The following is a 14529-nucleotide window of genomic DNA, read 5'->3' as shown; positions in this document are numbered from 1 at the left end:
TGCGTGTGTGGATCCCATGAAAGCCACCAGGGACGATTTGCAATTACTGACTGCTGTCAGCTATCCTGCAGAGGTGATTATGTAGTGTTATGAAAGTTTACTTCCCTACCTTTTAAATCAATCAGTCTTTGTAATGTGAACATGTATTCACTTTGTTACCATGTATTAGTTCACATGATACAGTGAAATGGAATGAGATAGTGGAATTTTACTGGAGAGTAAAATTTGAGTTGTAAACTTTGAGTTTGTTCATACTCAAGTAAAACAAACTAAAGGACAGCCCAGCCCTGGAAATAAGGACTTTGCTTCTTGGAAGCATAGAACTGTCCACAAAAGATAAAGGACACCCATGGACAACACAGATAAAGCCAGAATTCTAGTCACTGTAATATGTCTTTGAAACCCTTCCAGTGTCATCTGGCAAAACTGACCCCAGGGGACATCTGGATCAATAGACAACCAGCAAGAAAGCTGCAGAAATACAGTTGCCTGGCAAAATTTTGCAATTATTAGAAATCAGTAGTGTGGGTCTTAGTCATTAGTCAAATCATGTTCTACTGGAGTGGTTGAAGGGTGTAAGAACCCTGTGTAAAACCACATTCAGGGTGACCCAGTTTGGCTGGGACACCTCACGCACATGAACAAATATTTACTCTTGTAATTCTATACTTTGTTTCCTGGCCTCTCTTGGTCAGCACCAATTGTTGCAAATTTTCATAAAAGTGAACTGCACTTGGCAGATCAGTTTTTTGAAAAACAGAAAAATTAGGAACATTCCTAAAATACAAGATTATAATATTTTATACAATAATTCAAGAAGTAGTTTGCTAGCCAACAGGTTTTTCCACCTCATCTGTCTGTATCTGAGAAAGTCCAGACAGCAATAAATATACTTCATATCAGTAAAATGGAATCAGTTATCTGATACTCAACATTAATTAAGCACTTTCACCTCTCTTCTTAGATTTGTGTAGCTACCCAGCTCTGAGGGTAGAATGACAATTTCCTCTAACAAATGCAAATAGAGTATTCAGTATTTAAATAAGGCCAAACAATGTCATCCAGAAAAAGCCTTGTTATGGAACCCTTGCTTGAGAGACAATTTGCATCTTCCTCAATGTTTTACAGCTACATAAAATCAGTCCATCTCCTGTGTTTTCTAACCTCTAATAGTTCAAAGCAACTCGATTTCCTGTGAATGCTCTCTTCTTTGCAGACACAAGTTGGACCCAAGCAGATCAGATCCGATCAGAGCTCCTCTTTCTTACTTAGGCTCCAGCCCTGAATCAACTTAGAACACCAAGCAGGGAGTAATTCCCTGCAGTTTCCACCTTATCTGTCCCCTTTGGTTTGCCATGTGCAAGCCATCTTTGGTGAATTCCCAGCTCTTGCCTGCTCTTTTGTTCCTTCTCAGTTTCTCCAGTGATCCAGCCACCCACAGTGCTGGTTAGGCATTCTGAGCTTTCCTCCTGGGGTTCCCAAAGGGAGGGCCGGCACTTGGTAATGCCAAGGCTTGTTACCCAAGTAGAAAACGCTGGTAGCAGTGCTGCTAATTGGTTAAACAGAAGCAGCATCCAAGCAAGAAGCCCCCTTAACTTCCTACATCCTTTGCAGCATTGCTGTCCATGAAATTGGTCCTGTCACCAGGAATTCACCACAGCTCCTCAGCTGACTGCTTGTTCTGTTGCCATCATACATTCCATCCCTTAACAAAATTATCTGATATGAAATGCTGATTGTTGCTTGTGGATCCTTGAGAACCACAGGTAGACAGAATCACATAATCACAGAATGGGTGAGACTGGGAGGGACCACACTGGGTCATCTGGTCCAACCTCCCTGCTCATCCCAGGGCACATGGCACAGGGTCATGTCCAGATGGTTCTTGAATATCTCCAATGAGGGAGACTCCACAACCTCTCTGTTCCAGAATCTGTTCCAGTGCTCAGTTGTCTGCACAGTAAATAAGTTCTTCCTCAATATTCAGGTGCAATTTTCTGTGCATTAGTTTCTCTCCATTGCCTTTTGTCGTGTTGCTTGGCACCACTGGGAAGAGCCTGGTTCCATCCTCTTCATGAAGCCTCCCTTCAGATACTTACAGATACTGCTGAGGTCTCTTGTCAGTTGTCTCTTCTTGAGACTGAACAAGCCTAGCTCCTTCAGCTTTGAAGCTTAACAACAAAACCATAAAAGAGCTGTGTTTAGAGAAAGTTCCCAAAAAAAGAAAATAAAGAGGATGAGTAAATGAGCTACAAGATGAATCAGGTGCTCTAGGTACTTCTCTTGGAACAGTTTTGCTTTGTGTGTTACTAAATTCACAAGCTCTTCTGTCACTGAAAATGTTGGCATAAATCAAACTCTCTAACACTATTATTAGTACTAGATTGCAAGCATTACTTTATTACAGCACTGGATCCATGCCAGCTCTTTCCCTGAACATGCATAAGCACTTTCAAGACTTTTCACTATTTGTACATTTTAGTAAACAAAGAAATTAATGTTCATTGGCTGTAATTCATACAGTTCTCTTCATTATTGTTATTCTGTCTTCTTCTATTGGTTGTTGATTGATTTGTTTCTTCTCATGCTAATTCACCCATATTTTCAGGTTTTTATTATCTTTTTTCCAGGTAAAGAGGGTTTCAGTATTGCTGAATTGTCTTTGTTAGTTTCATCTTTATCTCAGGGTTCTGCAAAATGTCCTTGTGGTTCATCAATTCTGCATTCCTAGAGTCCTGTTTTAGCAATGTATCTCTTGCCCAGGTCTGAGATCACTGAAGCATATCAAGGTTGATTACAGTTGTTTTAGTGAAACTTAAAGTTTCAGTAATTTTCCCTAACCGTGTTCCCACCAGAGCAGCTAGTGGTAAACCTTGTTGTATGAATCAATGCATAGAGGTAACCAGGATGATCACTAAACTGAAGTGCAAAGAGTGGATTTATTTCATTACCTTGCTAACAACACTGGATGGCAGAGACACAGGCTCTGTCAGGCTTAGTCCTAGGAAAGAGAGGCACATGGGGACAGGGGTCTGTCAGGCTTAGTTCATCCTAGGAAAGAGAGGCACATGGGGACAGGGGCTCTGTCAGCCTCAGTTCATCCTTGCAGGCCATGACGATGGGCAGGGGCTCACTGCCTGCCCTGGTGTATCAAAGGGCTTCATGCATGCACAGTTTATCCCAAGGCTGTGCTTCCATGATCTCCCTCTCCCAGCAGGAGGCTCAAGTATGTGTATGAGTGTGTTACCCCTACACAGCACCCCTGCTTCCTCAAAACAGGTAAACAACACTAGGCATAATAAATGGAGTTTTCCCACACTGACATCCTGAGCAGAACTATTCCCTCCTCACCAAATCTTCCAGTTTTAACCCCTTCCTCCCAGCATTTGCTAAATGCTGGCTACAGTGGCATGTTACAGAGTGGAAAATTAGACTTCTTATGATTCATTGAAACAATTATTATAAAAATGAGTTAAACAATTGGAAAAGTTATTAGGAAAGTTATATAACTTCCAACGCTCCTCTCAGAAAAGTAAAAAAACCAATGTGCTGGAAACCTAGCAGTGATAACTCAAGTTGAAAATTAAGAAGGGCACTTTTTTGAGACAAACAGAGTTTCTCTCTGAGCCATTGCAGTACTTTCACATAATAGTTTCTCCTGTCCCCTTTCAGGACACTGATAAAACTATAGTCAGTGGATATGTTTTTTTCACTCTATAGGCTGCAATAATGCAATAGTACAGTCTACTAAACTCAGAGAATGCACTTTGTATAGCTAAACTTTGTTGAGTGAAACATTTTGGCTTCCAGGTTAAAAATATACAAATTTGTAAGCATTCAGAGCACTTTAAAAGAGAAATATAATCTTTGTTTTCCAAAACACAATGACAGTAGTCAGAATTTCAAACAGCAAGAGCAGAAGTTTCAGTTCTTGAGTTTCCCAGCCCTGCATATTGCAGGCTTGGACTTTGAAGGAACCAGCTGAGTTGCTGCTTTGCGTTTCTGCGGCTGTTCTTGGTGCTGCTTGATACATTCCCTCTTCAAGTGGCGGAGCAAAGTGCGTACAACATATGACGCATTCTAGAGGTTTCTTTGGGCACAGGTCTCTGCGGGGGAGCAGATCTCTCCCTCCTGCCGCTGTGCCGGGCATTAGGCCCGTGCAGGTTTCGGGTTTCGCACGGCGCTGCCGCCGCGGGCTCGGCTCGCGGGGCTCTGCTGCCCTCCAGCGGCCGCCGCCCCGCTGCGCACCCGGGGCCCGGCCTGCCCGAGGGAAGGAATCCCGCCCGCTTGGAGCGCCGCGGGGCAGGAAACGCGTGTCCCTGGCGCTGTTCGCTCCTCTCGTGCCGCGACATTCCTGGTGTTTCCACCTACGTCCCCGTTCGTGGTGACCGCACCACCGCACAGACGGGATCTCCTCTCCCCGCGGAGCGCGTACGCCGGCACAGCCTCGGCCCCGTGCTCCTGAGCTACATGGCAGTGCCGCTGCTGCCTCTCGCCAGGCACAACACGATGGGGTGGGATGGGATGGGATGGGATGGGATGGGATGGGATGGGATGGGATGGGATGGGATGGGATGGGATGGGATGGGGATGGGATGGGGAGGGATGGGATGGGATGGGATGGGATGGGATGGGATGGGATGGGATGGGATGGGATGGGATGGGATGGGATGGGATGGGCCGCTAGCCGGTGCTGCGGGGTGGCTGCTTGGACTGGATCAGTGGCCGCTCCAGCAAGCAGCCTGGTTTTACAGTCTTACAGGAAACACTCCCATATAGACCTCAGCTCATTTATCAAATTTTTTGATTTGGGAAATAGATTTAAAGGGGTGAAGGCTGTGGGCTGTGCAATCATATAAGCCTAGTATGGAGGGGCTTGACAGCTGGCCTGCAAGCAAATCTGAGTTAATAGAAGAAATAACAATTGATGATTTTCAAGTGTATCCATAGCAAGGAAGAAGGCAAGGCCGTCAGCATGGAAACAGATTAGAAAAGATACATGAAAATTTTTGTAAGCTAGACTACGTGCATAAGTAGATGTGTATACGTGTCTTATTAAATTTCTGTAAAACTTTTGCCAATTATATTGACGCTAATTTCTTTGCAACAATGAATATAATAAGTTACTGTGATGTAGTTAATGACTTAAGACCACGCTTTATTAAGAGTGTATAAGCTGGGGAACACACAGAATAAAAACTTTTTTCTTCTTGGACCCTGATCACGTGTGTATGTCACGTCTAGCCTAACAGTGACATTCTTGATCCTTTGGGAACTGAGGAGATGAAAGTCAAGCTGAAGAAGAGCCAGCTCAGAGTGTGGTCAGGGCAGAAACTGGAACGAGATTCTGAACTACTGGAGACTGGAACTCCTGCAGTGGCTTTTCAGCAGACAGGCTGTGAGCAGTCTTTAATTTGGGGGTAGCTTGGACATTTTTTTGAAGGACAGCAAGCAATGCTTACCTGCAAGGAAGAGACCCAAGGTGAGCTAGAGACCCTCCTGGCACCATGTTCCCTGCTGGTGGCTGAGCTAAGAAAAGCCCTTGGGTAAGGGCCTGGGGACTGCAGCCATGAGCCAGCACATCTCCAGTGGCAGCCCCCAGGAAGGAAGACAATGGGCAGTGGTGAGCATTCCTTACAGCTACCTAAAAGAGAATGGGGAGGAAATATGGAATGAGCAACAGCAGAAGTTAATATTCAATCAGTTAGATTAAAACCACACCCAGTTACAAGTCAACAGTTCTGCCTCAGCATTTATTTTTGTGGTTCACATCTATTCCTTAAAAAATATTTGAAACTACCTAGGGATAGGATAACAGTCTTCAGCAGGCAGTAAAATGTGTTCATGGTATGATGTGTCCTGTAAACCAATACAGCAGGCAAAATCTGAAATAGAGTCGTGCATTTTACACAGAAATTAGAAAACTAGTGCTTAGCCAAATACCATTAAAAAGTCATAATACTCTTTTCAGACCTTTCAGATTTCAAATTTCATTGCCTTAGATTTCTCTAGGTATTGCAACTATTATAAGAGTATTTTCAGATAACTACCCATTCTGTGAAATTTTGTTTTGGCACGTATGACAAAATTGGAGACAGGCAGAAGATTATCCCTCTTAAATCTCTACATAGTTAAAGATATCGAGGTCTTAAAGGACATTCCTTTATTTAAAAGAATTTTATTATGTGACTTTTTCTAAAAGGATCTTAGTTTGATTAAAAAAAAAAAACAAAACAATAATGATGCAAATCCAGACTGCTCAATGAGTGCGTTTTTCTTTAGAATAATGAGGAAGAGCAAAATATGATTTGGGGACCGTTTTTGGTTTTGTTTTTCTCCAGTAACTCAGAAATCCAAGACATCATTATCCCTTGTGTTTTACTTTTTTATCTAGGGATTTTAATTCCTGGAGAAGTAAAGGTGAAGAATTAGTAGAAGCAAATGGTTTTTAATCATTGTCAAGGTTCTAAAATTATTAAATATATGTTTCAGTCAAGCCTGAGAACCGCATTTTCTTTTGGCTGCTCAACATCCCAAAGCACTGGAGCTGCTCTGTCAGCACAAAACATCATGAACAGCATGAGACCTGCATTAGGAAATATCAGCCTTCAGTACAACCCTGTGTCATGGTATGGTATCAAAACTGCCTCATTTTGGATCAAAATCATATTTAAGGGGCATCTTTTATTTTTTAAATCATTTTCTTTAATTAGTCTTAAAAAGAGATGAGAAGATCAACTTTTTTCACAGCTTCTGGTTTACATTTTTTCTTGCACCTGTAGATGCTGTGAAATGTTTCTGACATCTGATAGTTAAGGGCGCCAATGCTGTACCTGTGCAATTTAAGAGAACAATGTAATTTTTAGGACAGTTTTCCAGCAAGGCTCTTACTATGGAAGTTATTTCCCAGTTTATCATTTGAAGCAAAAGAACTTGAATTTTAGAAAATGGTGCAGAGTCACAAATTTTCCATAATTAAGACATCTGGTTTTTAAGTTTCCTGCTGCTATGGCAACCTTAGCAATACATGCATTTTAAACATCCCTTTGATGAGTCACAAGTATCTATTGAACTCTCTTTGTGGTGAACTACCATTTCATTTCCATTCAAAGAATCCCATTGCTTTTTTTACATCAATCATTCTCTCTTCAATCTAATATTAAGGAAGAAAGGGGTAATGTTTCATATTTGTACAATCACAAAAGAAGTCTTACCAAAGATCCTTTATCTTCTGCCACAGTCATAAGCATAATGAGAGGAAACATTGCGTCACATTACCAAGCAGCTCCAGAAGAGAGCCTCAAATACCTTGGGTGCTCACATATCTAAAAAACAATTTTGTAAGCATCAGGTACAGCACACTGAACACTACACTCTCAGGTTTATCATCTCTGCTGTTTATCAGAAATAAGACCTAATAAAAAGTCACACTTGCTTCCTATACACTACATCTGTAGATATTTCTTTTTTACATGTACCCAGAAGAGAGGGATGATAATATATTACTTGAGGTGAGGCTTAAAAATAAGCCTCTTTACTACAACTACTTTCAACCCTACATGCCTAAAGTTAGTCTCTTCCCTTGGGAGCTTTAAACCACTTTAGTTCTATACACAATCCCTAAAGGCCAGAGATACCTGGTGATCTGTGGGAGCTTACACAAGTAATTGTGGAGGTCTCTTAGGCTTCACCATTTAGCTGCCTGTGACTGGTTTGATGGCATCAGTCTGGACAGTTCAGAGAACAGCTCTGGAGAAGAACGGTGTTGGGAGAACTGTGCTGGCTGAATATTAGACACCTGGGGGCTTCTCTTTGAGGACTGATATACCTCATTTCTTCTGCAGCTTTTACAAGCTACACTGGAAGGAAGTAGATACAAACAGCTTATGGTGGGGAAAAAATTACATATACATGTATCCTGATTTTTTTTTTTTTATACACATGTTCAGTCTTGTAAGCACCACTGAAAAAATGTGCACTGTTGTAGAAAGGACTTCTATTTTAAAATAAAAGTCAGTTAATTTACTTTGAAACAGATAATGGATGCAGGTAGTCTTTTGAATACACCTAATGAGTTTATTTGGCTTTTTGAAGTCAATTTTCTGTCTCAATAGGCATCCATAGTGATATTTTTAGTTGCAGTAAATAATTTCATAAAATAATGAGGTTTTCAACAGGGAATTTAGTCATGTTAGAATTCTAAGACTAGAATATACTTCCTAGCAACTGCAGATTGGCATTTTTTTCGAGAGAATACAGTCTTCATCTCCATTTCTGGAAACTATTCCATGTAAAGGGAACCAGCACAGTAAAATTCCAATAGAGACACTCTTTAGGCTGTTACTTTACTGTAATGCATTTTAATTTGCATTACTGTTGATAAAACATGGCCTGGAGTTAAAATTGATTAAATTTACTGGGTCCTTAAAATTAACTATTTTTCTGCATAAAATCTTGAGTTTAGACTTGTAGCTTTAAACAGCCATTTTATTCTAGAAGCAAATTAATAGTCTGTTTTCATGTTATTAATGAGAGTTTCTGAGGGTCCTGCTTAAATAAATCGCCCCAAGACCCCTTCTACCTCTTCAAAAGAACTTTAAAGCACTTGCCCACACATCAGTGACCTATCTAATAACACAGAATGCTGCATGGATTGCTAGTGCCTTTAACTATATTTCGGCAGAAGTAAAATTAAGAAGTGCAAATGGCTCCACTTTTCCACTGGAATGCAATTTTACCAATATTATATTTGCTTAATTCATATTCCTAACTTTTTGTAACAAATATTTATCAAGGCACTTCATAACACAATTAGAAACATCATGAGGCCTGTGTTCAATTCTGTGTTTAAAAGTCAGTCATCAACTGACTAAAACAATGATCCATTCTTTTTATGCTCAGAAGTGTATTTGTTTCTCACTGTCATCTTTATTCCAAGTTTCAAAGGCAGGATTCAAAATCCACTACAGCTGATGGAAGTGTTTCCATTGATTTTCACTAGGCTTTGGTCAAGCCCCAGATGTCAATGAACAAGCTGAAACTCACAGAATCTCCTTGTTTACAGAAGTGATGAAGCAGGTCAAAATCCTCATTTAATCTCACTGTGGGGGATAGGCCACTGATGAAAGAGCACGCTAGCAAAAGGCAGATTTTGAAGAGACAGACCTGAAACAACCTGCTGTGCAAGTGCCATTTAATTACCTTAGTTCTCGGATCTTAATTCCTCTTGATACAACCTGCTACAGACTGAATGTTTCAGAATAAACATAAGGCTATTTCTGTTCCCTGTCTTTGTTTTCAATTACCTTTGATGCTGGCATAATGGCTGAATGGACACGATGTTGTAGAATGCAGTGGGAAGCTTGAAGAGAGTTTTACCCCATGGGTGAGACTGTGTGGCCCTGTCAGACCACCCAGGGAAATCCTTGACTCCAGCTGTTTCCCTCTGTCCTAAAACCCAATGTTTTTGTGTTGCCCTTTCCTCTCATGGACATCCTTCTAGGTTTGAAATCAGCAGCAATTGAACTGTCTCCACTTTTTCTTACTACCCCAACATATCTTTCTTAAAAGTGCATAGTCAGGTGGATTATTGCATAGGTTGTGTAAAACTAGGTGACTTTTAAAAGGCACCACCTTTGTTGACTCTGCTAGTGGCCACATCAATCATAGTTTAATGAATCTGTTCAGAGGGTGAGTCTGAGCCTCCATGCACAGAGGAGGAGACCCCAAACTGCAGGATAAGCACAGCTGACAATATGAAACAGGCATTGCACGGCAGACCCACCATTCTGAAATGTGGAATAACAAAGGATGAAAAGTCAAGCTATTACCTTTGCACACCATTTCTAAGAGAAACCATAATTCTCACAAGTTCACAAACCTAGATGAGACTTCAGGTGAGAGACTTCCTGTGAGAAACCAGCACAGCTTTGTTGTCTCCAAATCAGTGACCATTTACATCAGCTGTCAGTCTAGGAAGGTAACCCAAAACTTGGGATGGTAAACTCCTCTGAGGAATTTACTTCTGTACTATGGGCAGTATAGAAGCCTCATGTAGTTCTAGTTGATGTTCATCTCCAGGAATGTTATCATAACATTTGCAAGTAGAAAGTATGTTTGGTGGTGTATTCATAATCCCAGCATGATCTTCAATTAACACTCTCTTTCATGAGGAAAAGACCAAAAGTTCCCAAGGCCTCTTGTTCCTCCTAGCAGCGCACGCACACAAATTCTTCTGTTGCAAATATATCTGTCAGCACAAAAGAAGAAACTATTCTTGTCAGTGTCAGTTACCAAATGTGTTTCTGTGCTTAAAATTCAGGGTAATTTATTCTAATGATGTTCCTAAGAATTTATACAAACTGTTTAAATTTCTGTTTGTTTTCATATCAGCTGTTATACCAGATAGGGTCTAGACATATACAAGATAGGGTCTGCTGATTTTAGCAACTGAGTGCTTGGATGCAAAATGAGCAGACTCACTGAAGCAGATGAATAAGCCTCTACAGAACACCCACAACATTACAATATTTTCCTCCATGCTACTGCAAGAACACAAAGAAGAAAAACAAACTCAAATAGAATATTTGACAATATTAAACAATATTAATTCTCTTGGGATTGTCTGAATCAGAATTCTAAGTGGCCTGAAAGCCTGAAAACAGTTTAATGGAAAAAATGTACTCGTTTAATAGTGCAGTACACCTCCACTGGAGTACTGCAAGTAGAGAAATTATATATGGTCATAAAAAATTAAATAAATTCAAAGGCCTTTTTGCTACCTCTTTAGCATATAATTGCACAGACAATCTGAATCAGGTATAATATTGTTTCAGTCTGTTGACTCATTCACAACCTCAGGACAGGAAATATCTGCCTTTTTCTTCTCTTCTCTGTTGAAATACCATGTGTTGTGCCTTCAAAATTGTTGATAGCCCTTTTCCCCAGAGCAGTTTCTTTAATGAGTGTTTAGTACTATCACCAAGCAGTTAATGGTGAATTTTTGGTCAGAACAGAAGGTGCTCTTCATGGAAGAAGACAGGGCAAAAAGGGAAAAAGCCTTTGTTGCAATTTCCAGCTCTGCGGCACTGACAGAAGAGAGTCTTTGCACATCCATATGCTTAAGGTGTTAATGCACAAGATAGGCAATGACAGCCGAATTAGCATCAATATAGCATGTTATAGAGGTCTGTGAACCCTGCATTGCCCCAGATTCCTGAATCTAAAAAAAAATATTGCAGCATGACCAAGTGCAGGTTGTCAGATGACAACACAAGTTTTGGAAAAAGCAGGACTCTAGAAAATATGGACATTTCATACCTAGCAGATTCCACATGGAATATGCATGCTACTGAAGGAAAAGTAGTTATGAAGCATTTTCAATGATGAAAGCAAAGTGGAAACAGAATAAAATGTGATAGATATAAATTTACAAAAAAAAAAGATATTGATGGAAATCTCTTTGAGGAAAAAACTATAGGGACATTTTCTTTTTAAAAAAGAACTGCATATTGTCTAAGGTAGAAATCTTAGGACTGTCTTGTGTGATGAAAACTTGGTTGAATTAAAATATGTCTGCATAAAAAGAGGGGATATTAACCTTTCCTATTCAAATTAGGCCTTTGACGAAGAATTTAAATTGAGTAGTAGCCTGGAAGCTTTGATTTACATCAAATAATTGGATATGTACTTCATACATGTAAAGCAGGCAGCAACTGAAAATTATCTGAACCAAAACAAGATTTGCAAAATCATCACTGAATTATATGGGACAAAGGCCATGAGTATTGGGAACAAAACCAAGAGTGAGGAAAATAATAAAGCACAGATTATTCACAAAGGAAAATCTTCTATATAAAATAATAGCCTCTCTGACTGCTACTGGAATTGAAAATTTTATTACAATATCAACTAGATGGTCAATTGCTCAGGTCAGAAAAACAAATCAAATGCTAGAAATGACAAAGAAAGGAATAGAGGACACAACAGGAAACTTGATTTTTCCCCCATGTGAATCCCATGTGCCTGCACCTTGGGTATTCTGGGATGTAATCTGGGAGCTAGAATGGGCTCAGAGAAGGACGGCAGGGATTATAAAAGTCTGGATCAGCTCCGTGAGGAGCAAGTGCCAGCACGAGAAAGAAACTGCTGAGAAGGGAATACAGTGGAGGCCTCTGCAGCCATTAGCAACAGAGAGAATAAAGGGAGACCAATTGTGTTTTACAGTTCAAAAGACAGCAGTATTACTCTCAAATAAAGCAAGCAGGCAGCAGGTGCAGAAGAAATAACAGGAGGTGACCTTCCACACAATGAGTAAATAAGATATAAAAACTCTCAAGATAGGGTTGTTCAATGCAAAAGTGTATTTGGATTCAATAAGTGGTTGGGCAAATGCAAGAAGAAATATCCACAGCTAACTAAGTTAAGGGGCATAACTCTGAAAATACCACTACATGAACACATGGACATCTGCTGTTGTTTGCTACAGATTGGTGGGTTAGAAGGACCATTGGCTTAATGTGTCATTTTTATACTCTTAGGTTGCTGTAGTTTTGTGCTTCTGTCTTAACAAATTTTATTTGTATTGTGCATTAGGATGATACACAATGCAAATTATCTTCCACCTGTCAATAAGGACAGGAGCATCAGAGAGCTGTTGCTAGGGATCTGTAAACTAGAATTAAATAATAAGTTAATGATAGTGATTTTACCATCAAAAACAGCAATAAGCATTTCCTACATATAGGCAGGTTTGTTGCCACACAAGCAGAAGGAATATTAAAAGTGATATAACAAGATTGCAACTTAGAAATCCAAAGGCATTTGTGGTGCTTCAGCATTTGGGAATTTAAGTTACCCATTGATACTTGGCTCAGATTTCAGAAAACAGCATAACTAGTTTATAAATGTAACATAATATGAATATTTAGCATACCGTTTTTCATATTATCCCTTTTAAAACCAATTTATAATCCATGAGAACTGATCAAAAGCTTGGGACACTTTTGATGTTAGATAAGGTAGAAGCTTAGAGACAAGACGTTCATTAACTAAGCACATCAATGAGCAGCAGTGTAAGTACTCTAGGAAAGTAAGCTATGAATAAAGTGAGAAAAGCTCAGTGAGGTCTGTCCAAAACCATCTTTCAGAAGTAGCAGCAGAATGACCAATAACTGAAAACAGTTAATCCAAATCTCTCTGTCCTTTAAAGGTGCTTTAAGAACCCCTACAAAGACTGTAGTGATACTGCAACATGACCAGCCCAGAAAACTCACTCCTTTGGTTTTACTGGGATTAAAGTGTGTCCTTCAAGTATTACTGTTTCTCTGTATCTTCAATAATTGCATTCAGTTTCTTGGCTGAACTAGTTTAGGGGAGAATTTACTGCTCATAGAGCCTGTCTGTGCTGCTCAGCAATCCTGCAGTGATTGCTCCTCAGGACAATTACATTGCTTTTGCAGGGCTGTGGAGGCAGTAAGTGGGGGATGATGGATGTGGGCTGCATATTCAAAGGCTGGTATAACCTACTGAGACTCAACATCTTGGGCTTCTTCTAATATTGTCAGAGCTGGGGTCCTTCAGAAAGAGGTTCAGGAGTGAAATTCTAATTTCAACCACTTTGAATTTCTCTCTGGAGTGCTTATCTCTGCACTGATGTGCAGGGAGCTAGGGCACTGGGGCTTGCTATGCTAATATTGAGCTTTGGGACACTCTTGCCCTTTGAAGATCTGTCACTGCCTGCCAGAAGCCTGTTGGATTTTGCAGTAACATCACAAAGCCCCCCGAGAGTGCCAGGGGGGCCAAGAGCAGAGGCTCCAGCTTGGCTGGAAACACAAACCACAGAAGGTCAATGACTCATGGGTGCAGGAATGCAGCCTTGGGAGCTGGGAAGAGCTGGTTTGGGGACATGGGCAGGGCTGGCTGGGGGAGCAGGGAATTGCAAAGAGAACAGATATGTAATTTATGTATGTATACCATCCTGTACATAGTGAAAACACAAGATAACAGGGAAGTGTAGATAACAGACACAGTCCCTTCTAGGGGACAAAGGAAGAGCAGAAATTGCTCCAGCACCCTCTCTTCCAGTCACAGAGGAGTAATGTCTGAGTAATGTCACTGCTACCACCTCCCTTATCTTCTGTAATGAAGGAACACTTTCTGATTTGCCATCCCCTTCCTTTTGCTCCCATGATCCAACAGTTTTATAGAAAGATTTTTGCTTTATCAAATCTTCAGGTTAAGTAAATAAGTACATTGAAGAGCAGTTTGAAAATCTCTGTTTTCTGCTTCTACTTTCCCACAGGACAGTGTGATTTATTACCCCAGTGATTTATTATCAAACCAATGTGAAATTGGGTGCAAGAGCTGTGATAATGTGCATGCATTGGAAATGTTTAACAGTTTAGAAGTGAAATTAAAATTATGAGATGGCGAAGTGAACTGTAAAAATACCTGTTATATGAGAGAGACTAAGAACAAATGGCTCAATGAATGTCACTAGTTTTTCCATAGTGTTTAAAAAATGACACT

Source organism: Camarhynchus parvulus, chromosome 4, assembly GCF_901933205.1.
Source record: "Camarhynchus parvulus chromosome 4, STF_HiC, whole genome shotgun sequence".
Taxonomy (NCBI): Eukaryota; Metazoa; Chordata; class Aves; order Passeriformes; family Thraupidae; genus Camarhynchus; species Camarhynchus parvulus.
The sequence above is the reverse complement of the archived record's forward strand: the minus strand, read 5'-3'. Positions refer to the sequence as shown.